We start from the raw sequence: 9038 nt of genomic DNA on the forward strand, positions 1-9038 counted from the left end.
AAAGGGCATTGTGATAATTAAATAAACTTCATAACTTTAATAACCGTTCATGGATTAAAAGAATCAACACAGATAAACAGTTATACACAAACAGATCAGCAATAACTCTTTCTGGAATAAATTGTTTCCCGAGATGAAAGAGACAAGGACAAACTGTTGTAACGATATTGAAAGCAACTTGCTAATTAGCCATCCCTGTGAAAAAGGAGTCAAAACAACAGAAGCAAGCCATTTCCCTGGGAGAGAGGGGTTAATACTGCTTGACAATTCAAAGTTTGGGAGGAGATTTGTAGCTCGGGTGCTCGTTGTTGCGGTTCTGTTCTCCGAGCTGGGAATTTGTGTTGCAGACATTTTGTCCCCTGTCTAGGTGACATCCTCAGTGCTTGGGAGCCTCCTGTGAAGCACTTCGGTGATGTTTCCTCCAGCATTTATAGTGGTTTGAATCTGCCGCTTCCGGTTGTCAGTTCCAGCTGTCCGCTGCAGTGGTCGGTATATTGGGTCCAGGTCAATGTGCTTATTAATTGAATCTGTGGATGAGTGCCATGCCTCGAGGAATTCCCTGGCTGTTCTCTGCTTGGCTTGTCCTATAATAGTAGTGTTGTCTAAGCGTAGTAGTAGTAGAAGTGGCAGATACAAACCACTATAAATGCCGGAGGAAACAGCACAGAAGCGCTTCACAGGAGGCTCCCAAGCACTGAGGATGTCACCTAGACAGGGGACGAAACGTCTGCAACACAAATTCCCAGCTCGGCAAACAGAACCTCAACAACTGCTTGACAATCTACTGCTCTATAAAAAATGGGCAATTAAGACTGCCTGCAGAAGGAACATCCTGAAGTAAAAGGCCTAATTGCAGGAAAAGTTGCATTGTAAATTGACAGCCAACCCCGAATGCAGCAAGGAACAGGAGATCTACTTCCCATAAGGAGGCAAGCTACAGACTTGAGGTCTCCAGAAATGTAATCATTGTTGGGAATGAAAGAATCTAAAGGATCATCAATAGTGTCATAACACAATTTGAAATAAGAACATTGTATCAGAATCCAAAACTAGAACAATTCGGTAGCAAAACTTTGAAGAACAACACTGCACTAGTATCAAACCCTGGACAGATCCAATAGACAATGTTGGCATCGCAGCGAAATATCACCACTATTCAGGTAATAGCCAAGTTGGGTTGTGAGGCTTAACTTGCTGGCTTGAGGGGTCTTGTTTTGGTTGCTACATGCAAATAAGTTTAATGCTTTGTTTCAGTGTTTTGTAGTCTGTGGAATTTCTTAATGAGTAGCCAAATTAACAGCATGAGTGTGACATTTGCAAACAGGAACTTTCATAGAAGTTAATTGAGTTAATCACTGCACCTACATCAATTAAAACAGGCTGAGGAAGGATCCTTTGGGCCTATCATTGATGCATCACTTGCATGAAACCATGTTGGCAGACTGAAAAACAATTACACGCTTTAGGTACAACGAACACTATTGCTGCAGTCAGCAAAGCGAGCCAAACCACCTCTTACAAATGGGGTTTTACCACACCGACTCAAATGTTACCCAGTTCTTCTCAATATCTGTAAAGCCTGTGGCACCAAGGGACGTTGGGCTATCATGTATAGACAGTCTGGTTCCAAAGTCCAAGCTAGACCTCAGAATAAAGTACAGGTGACCAGCAGGATGTTACAATCCCACAAGACTGGCATCAAGGAAAGTCATAAGAAAGTGTTCAACTGTAAACACATCAATAAGGTTCAGAGTCAACTGAGCAGAAGACAAATTTCACAAGATGAACAAGCTTTATATATTGCTAACCTTACACACAAAGTTAATGGTATACAGTGGTTAGAAGTTTTTTATGACCATAATATCATATGAATAAAATGGAACATCCTTCATTGTCACTTGTACTCCAGTACAGAAGTGCAGGAGTACGGTGAAAAGTTTTTACAATGGCTGCCTTTTATTGGTGCCATCTTAGGTACAAATACCTAAGTACAAATCTTACAGAGTGGGAAAATATAGTCTCGTTATACAAAAAGACAATTAAAGGGAAGCAGTAGCATTACTTACAGCTGTCTGAGAATGAGTAAGGGACGAAGTAGTTATAACATTGTGAAAGGGATATAAATTACAGTCCGTAAAGAATCCAAAGCCAGAAGCTCAGCACGAACTGCCAGGCCCAATTCCAAAATCATTTCAGCCTCTAGTCCCGCCTCACCAGCACTCAGCAGCAACAAGGTGAGTTGCACTGTACCGGGATTCGCCTCCACCTCATGGCACTACTGGACTCGAGATTTCAAACACCTTATCGCTCCAGGACTCGGGACTCAGGGGTATGTTCTAACAAAGGAAGATTGATACATATTTAAATCTAGAACTGACACAAACATTAGTGCCAACATATGACTATGATGATCCTGAAAGACATACCTCAGCACTGGTGCTTCATGGTTCAGCCTATGAGAAACTATCTTACTCTGTAGAATGCTTCACGAATTCCATCCATTCGCAAAATCACATTACACTGTCAATGTACAAGATCATTTTGGCTTCTCAAAATCTTCCACCCGAGATATACCAACAGATCCAGCATACAGGAGCACCAGTATGCACAGATCTCAATGTAGTCACAAATCTGTTAAAGTTGAGGATATTCTCAATGTCAACCTGTTACACTTTTGGATGTGGAGGTGGGTACTGCAGATGTTGGAGATTAGAGTCAAGATTAGAGTGGTGCTGGAAAAGCACAACAGGTCAGGCAGCATTCGAGAAGCGGGAAAGTCGACATTTCAGACAAAAGCCTTTCATCCTGATTTTTCAGCACCACTCTTATCTTGACTGTTACACTTAAGCCAGAGCCATTGTGAACAGTTGTAATAGGCATCCATCGATAAGCAACTGCAAGCATTACGACAAAACATTATCTAGGGATAGCCTGACCGTAGTAAAGAACTACCTGAAATGGTTCAATCATTTTGGCCAGACAGAAGAAAATGTGGTATGTCATGCCAAGTCATTTTGAAGAGAAAATGTTCCAATCCAAAAGCCATGATATCATGTTCATATTTTACCAGGGACATGGGTGTTGAATGTTACTGGCCGGGGATAAATCAAAATATTCAATAACTTGTGAATGCATTGGGCCATATCAAACACATCACCCCCAGTTCATAATTTGGAAATTTTAGAAGTGCACCACTGAAATGTGACGTGGGTAAGAATTTTAAAGCTGATGAGAGGCAAAGACCTAACGTAGCTGAGAGATGAAAACAGGTATTGAACATCTTATTAACCTAAATAGGTATCTATTAACCCAGTCACCTATATCAGAACGCTTCAAACTAAATGTTAATGAAGCTGCTATAAAGACATTAGCAAAGTCCTGTAGCTCTCAGTGGAGTAATTACGTAGACATTATAATGGTCCCTCCTGACCAGGACTGGCTGAGCACAGTCAAACCTGACAAGAGATTCGTGAACTATGAAATGATTTGTTCAACATGTTTGGTAAATGCTGACTGACAGTGTAAAGTCCAGGCAGAAATTGAATCTTCGATGTAAATTAAATTTGTATGATCTAACCTTGTGGTCTCTTTTCTTGTTGATGAAGAAATGCCAATAAATGATTATGATTTTAAAACTATAAGAACTCACTGAACTCAAGATTTGTTTGATTCAGGAAACTGAAATTTTCTGTCACTTGGAAAACTTGTCTAAGTTATTTAATTTGTATTTGCTCTGTTGCAGCTTGCAAACTGTTGTTTAATATTTTTCTGTGTTGAAGTACTCTGCTTTCACCTTGCTCATTTGTAGCTGCAGAGTGAACTGTCTTAGTGATAAAGGATATATTCAGTCTCTATTCCATACTATGGTGTTTAACTCAACTAGTATTCTGAATGCCAGTCTCACCTTCCTGTATGCATGCCACGTATGTGCTTTAGGTGAGCATCGACCTAAGTTTAGGTGCGATGTCCACCACATTAAAACACCCACAGACATTTCCTGTCCAAGTTCTGAAATAAAGAATAGTACCTTGGCAAGGTAATAAAGGGCTGCCATACTATTGAATCATGTGCAAATGCAAGATCCTGCCTTCAATACAAATGGGATTACAAAAGAAAACTTGGATAATGTTGATCAAACGTCCTTTGTTATTAGCTAAGCATTCATTAAAATTCACCATCAACTGGGGTGAAACTAATGTTGGTGCAATTAAGCTCATCATGTACTCAAAAAAAAATTATTGAAAATCATCAAGCTATTTTATTCATGTTTATTTAAAATACTTTGGATCACCACTTACATGACAAGATAATGACTGTGAAATCTAGGTGCACTATATATAACACAATTATATGTTGTAACATTTATTTTGATAATATGGTTATCAGTCTTCCTCATTGAAGTAGGTACAGGACAATTGACAGCCTGCAGCAAGTGAGGTGCAAGACTGTAATTTATAGAAGGCTGGTGAATAATCCCCAAGAGTGAAACACAATTATTTTGATTGAATTACAGCCTCGTAATTGAATACTGAAGATTTATTATTGTATCTAACACATACATTGTATTTTTTTTCTTTTCTCACTATTGTGCTGTGGATATAATTGGTACAATTATACCTGGTGCACAATAGAGTCATAGAGTTGTACAGCATGGAAACAGACCTTCCGGTCCAACTCATCCATGCTGACCAGATATCCTAAATTAATCTAATTCCATTTGCCAGTATTTAGCCCATAACCCTCTAAACCCTTCCTATTCATGTACCCATCCAGACAGCTTTTTATAATTGTACCAGCTCCCACCACTTCCTCTGGCAACTCATTTCATTCACACACCATCCTTGCCGGAAGAAGTTGCCCCTTAAGTCCCTTTTCAATCTTTCCCCTCTCACCTTAAATCTATGCCCTTTAGTTTTGGACTCCCCTACCCTGGGGTGAATACCTTGGCTGTTCATCCTATCCATGTCCCCCATTGTAAGGTCATCCTCCGGCCTTCAATGCTCCAGGAACAAAACCCCAGCATATTCAGCCTCTTCTTATAGCTCAAGGAAATCCTTGAAAACCTTTTCTGCACACCTTCCCTCTCCCACATCTTTTTTATAGTAGGGAGATCAGAATTGAATGCAGTAGTCCAAAAGTGGTCTAACTAATGTCCTGTACAGCCACAATATGACCTCCCAACTCCTATTACTCAATGCACTGACAATAAAGAAACTTGGGCAAAATGCTATCTGCAAATATTTGAAGGCAAATTTATTATTATATGGTAGTATGATAGAGTCACAGCAAGATACAGCACAGAAGGGGCCATTCAGCTCTCCATGTCTCTACTAGCTCTTTTGAAAGAGCTAATAAATTAATCCAATTCTTTTTACCTTCTACCAACCCATCCAGCCCTGCAATTTATTCTCCTTCAAGTATGTATCTTATTCTCTTCTAAAAACTACCAATTATCTTTTGAACTTTATCTCCTGAATCTGTTTCCATCATTTTTTCAGGTATTGAATTTCATTTTATTGCAAAACTACACATTAAATAGAAAATGTTCTCCTCAGTTAACTTCTGGTTCTTTTGACATTTCTCTTAAACTTCTTCCCTTACCTTGCTGAGCCTTTGGTCGCTGGAAGCAGTTTCTCTTTATTTACAGTTATCAAAACTCATTCTGGTTTTGAATGTTCCTGTTTAATCTCTCCAAACCTCTCTACATGAAGGAGAAGAACCCTTCCAACATCTCTCCACATAACTGAAGTCTTGCATCCTTGGTACCATTCCAGTAAATTTCCTCTGCACCCTTACCTACAGTGTGTGACACAGAATCACACACAATACTCTTGCTGGGGCCTGCTACTAATCTCTAAATGTTTAGCATAATTCCTTGCTGTTGTACTCTATGCGTCTGTAAAGTCAAGGATCCTGTATACATTTTCGATAGTCTTCTCAACCTTTCCTACTACATTCAAATGTTTTTACAGATGAATAGAGAAATAGGAGCTGGATTAGACTATATGGCTTCTTGAGGTTAAAAACAATGACTGCAGATGCTGGAAACCAGATTCTGGATTCGTGGTGCTGGAAGAGCACAGCAGTTCAGGCAGCATCCGAGGGGCAGGCTTCTTGAGTCTACACTACCATTTGATCAACACCGATTTTTTGCCTCAGCTCCGTTCTACTACCTGTTCTCCGTATCCTTTTTGATTCGCTCATAATCTGCTTTTTTAGTCTTAAATATATTTAATGATCTGCAACTAATCTAGGGTAGAGAATTTACCATCTTTTGAAGTAATTTTGCTTCATTTCAGTCCTCTGTATCCACCCTAGTTTAGATTGAAAATTGGTTAACAGGCAGAATGCAGAGGGATGTTCTTCAGTTCTGAAGAAGAGTCATACCAGGCTTGATACCTTAATGTTGTTTCCCCTCCAAAAATACCGCCAGACCTGCTGAGTTTCTTCAGCATGTTCTCTGTTTATTTCAGATTTCCAGCAGCTGCGGGGTATTTTGCTTTTATCTTAATAAGCATTTTTTAAAATTACACTCCAGGGACATGGTGTTGGCTGGGAAAGTATTTATTGACTGTCCTAATCCTCCTTGAGAAGGTGGTGGTGCACTGCCTTTTTGAACCACTGCAGTCCATGTGCTGTAGTTGGACCCAAATGGGAAGGGAGCTCCAGCAGTTTGACCCAGCAACATTGAAGCAACAGCGATATATTCCAAGCCTGAATGATGAGCTGCTTGAAGTGGAATTTGCTAATGTCCCCACGTATCTTATCCTGCCTTGTAGGGGCATTTATCATTCTGATCCAAGCCCTCAACATCAAAAATGTCTGGCATCAGGACTGGGATCAAAAAAAACGCCACATCGGCTTATCCCATTTGCCTCCATTCTTGACATTGGCAGCACCATAAGTTTCAGTCTATATCATCATTGGGTGAATATAATGGATCACATGGGGATAGAGATTCAATTTTAGCTTAATTTTAAAACTTGAGAGGATGAATTCTTTGGTGGCTTGTTAGGCCATTTCAGAGAACAGTTAAGAGTCAATCACATTACAATGGATCTGGAGTCACATGTAGATCAGACCAGGTGGTTTCCTTCTCAGAAGTGCCATTATTTCCTGTTTATCATTAGCCTTTCAATTCCAGAATCTTTAAAAATATTGATCCCATGTGGAGACTGCGATTTGATTTAATTTTTAAAACTTGAAGGGAGGAATTTGTTGGTAAGGTGCTGCTTGAAGCACAGCATTCTGCACTTACCTGGTGAATCAATGTCAACCAAGGTATAACGACACAAATTTCACTCCCTCAGACTTCCGAGTTACAAGATTCTAATGTTCACATCCATTTTGTACAGCATCAGTTTAATCCGAGGAGTAATCCCAGTTAAATAGCAGACAGCAATGTCAGGCATACATAATATTTATCCACCAATCTTCAACAGTATAATTTCAGTCAAGATTAGAGTGGTGCTGGAAAAGCACAGCAGGTCAGGCAGCATCCGAGGAGCAGGAAAATCGAAGTTTCGAGCAAAAGCCCTTCATCAGCCATTCCTGATTAAGGGCTTTTGCCCAAAACGTTGATTTTCCTGCTCCTCGGATGCTGCCTGACCTGCTGTGCTTTTCCAGCACCACTCTACTCTTGACTCCAATTTCCAGCATCTGCAGTACCCACTTCCACCTAATATATTTTCAGTGGCTACTACTTTAGCAATACATTTTATATGTCAGATAATTTATGGAAAAATATATTAATGAGTAACTCTAATCCTAACCCAATAGTCAAAGCTTTCTCGAATAAATGTCTCCTCACCATCCACTCTCAAGTGAGTGAAAGTTATCAAGCTTCATTAATCATTACAATATACAGGTATGGTAAAAGAGGACATCTCTGGAACAGGACAGACTTGGGTCCCAGTTCCATCTGATCTGAATCCCTATTATGTAGCTCCTTACATATGTTCAGTACTTTTCTTAAAGATATAGTTAAACTTTATTTCACATATTCTACTGGTCAGACTTATTGCCACACTTCAGTTTGATGATTTCAAAAGTTTCAAACAAGAATTTACTACTTGTGGGAATGAGTTTGAACTGTTTAAAATCCTTCACTTTCTGGGCCTTTTGGCACTGACTTGGCATTGCGTTAGCAATTATCACATCATTAAAAGGACAACTATGCGACACAGCTTTCTGCAGTGAGTATAATGGTAATTAATGCACAGTTTTAAAACTCACAGAAGCTGGGTGTGAGTTGCCATTTGTGTGAAGAAAACAGCAGAGCAGCGAAATCAACCAGCAAACTCCAGAGATTTTCAATTCATGCACAGCTGCACGATGTGCAATTTGCCCTCCAAGTCACTCACCAGCCAGACTTGGAAATATGTCACTGTTCCTTCAGTTTTGTTGGGTCACAGTCCTGGAACTCCCTTCTTAACGTCATTGTGGGTCTACTGACAGCTCATTGACTGCCAGGCTTCAAGAAGGCAGCTCATAACCACCTTCTCAAGGGCAACAAGGGATAGAAAGTAAATGCCGGCCTACAAATAGTCTAAAGAAATAGGCACCACTAACTTAGCAGTTGGACCAATATCCACATAAATTATGTATAGGCTGTCCTACTGTAGAATGATACACTTTTCATCCTCTTGGTCTGTGTAAACAAAAATGCATAATAATTCCTAGCCCAGCGTGCATTTTGTAATATTGTGCAGCATTGACCCAGGTAGGTTACATTTTTTAAATCTTTTTAATCTATGCTGGGTTGGTTCATTTCAACAAAAGTGTTAGAAATTAAACTGCATGTGATTTCTGCAATCTTGGAATAGGGAAGGAAATGATTTAATCCTGATTCCTAACTAATAACTTCTGCTGATTCAAAGAAGAGCTCTCAAACATCTGGTTAGAAATCTGGTTTGGAAACTAAATGACCATGATCAAACATCATGGAATGCAATTGTTCTGCTGCTGCTAAGGTGTGAGCACAGAGACAGAAATGAATCTCCTAGGGTTTTGTTTGATTACTGTTGTGGTTGAGGGAA

The sequence above is a fragment of the Chiloscyllium punctatum genome, chromosome 14 (genome assembly GCF_047496795.1).
Source record: "Chiloscyllium punctatum isolate Juve2018m chromosome 14, sChiPun1.3, whole genome shotgun sequence".
Lineage (NCBI taxonomy): Eukaryota > Metazoa > Chordata > Chondrichthyes > Orectolobiformes > Hemiscylliidae > Chiloscyllium > Chiloscyllium punctatum.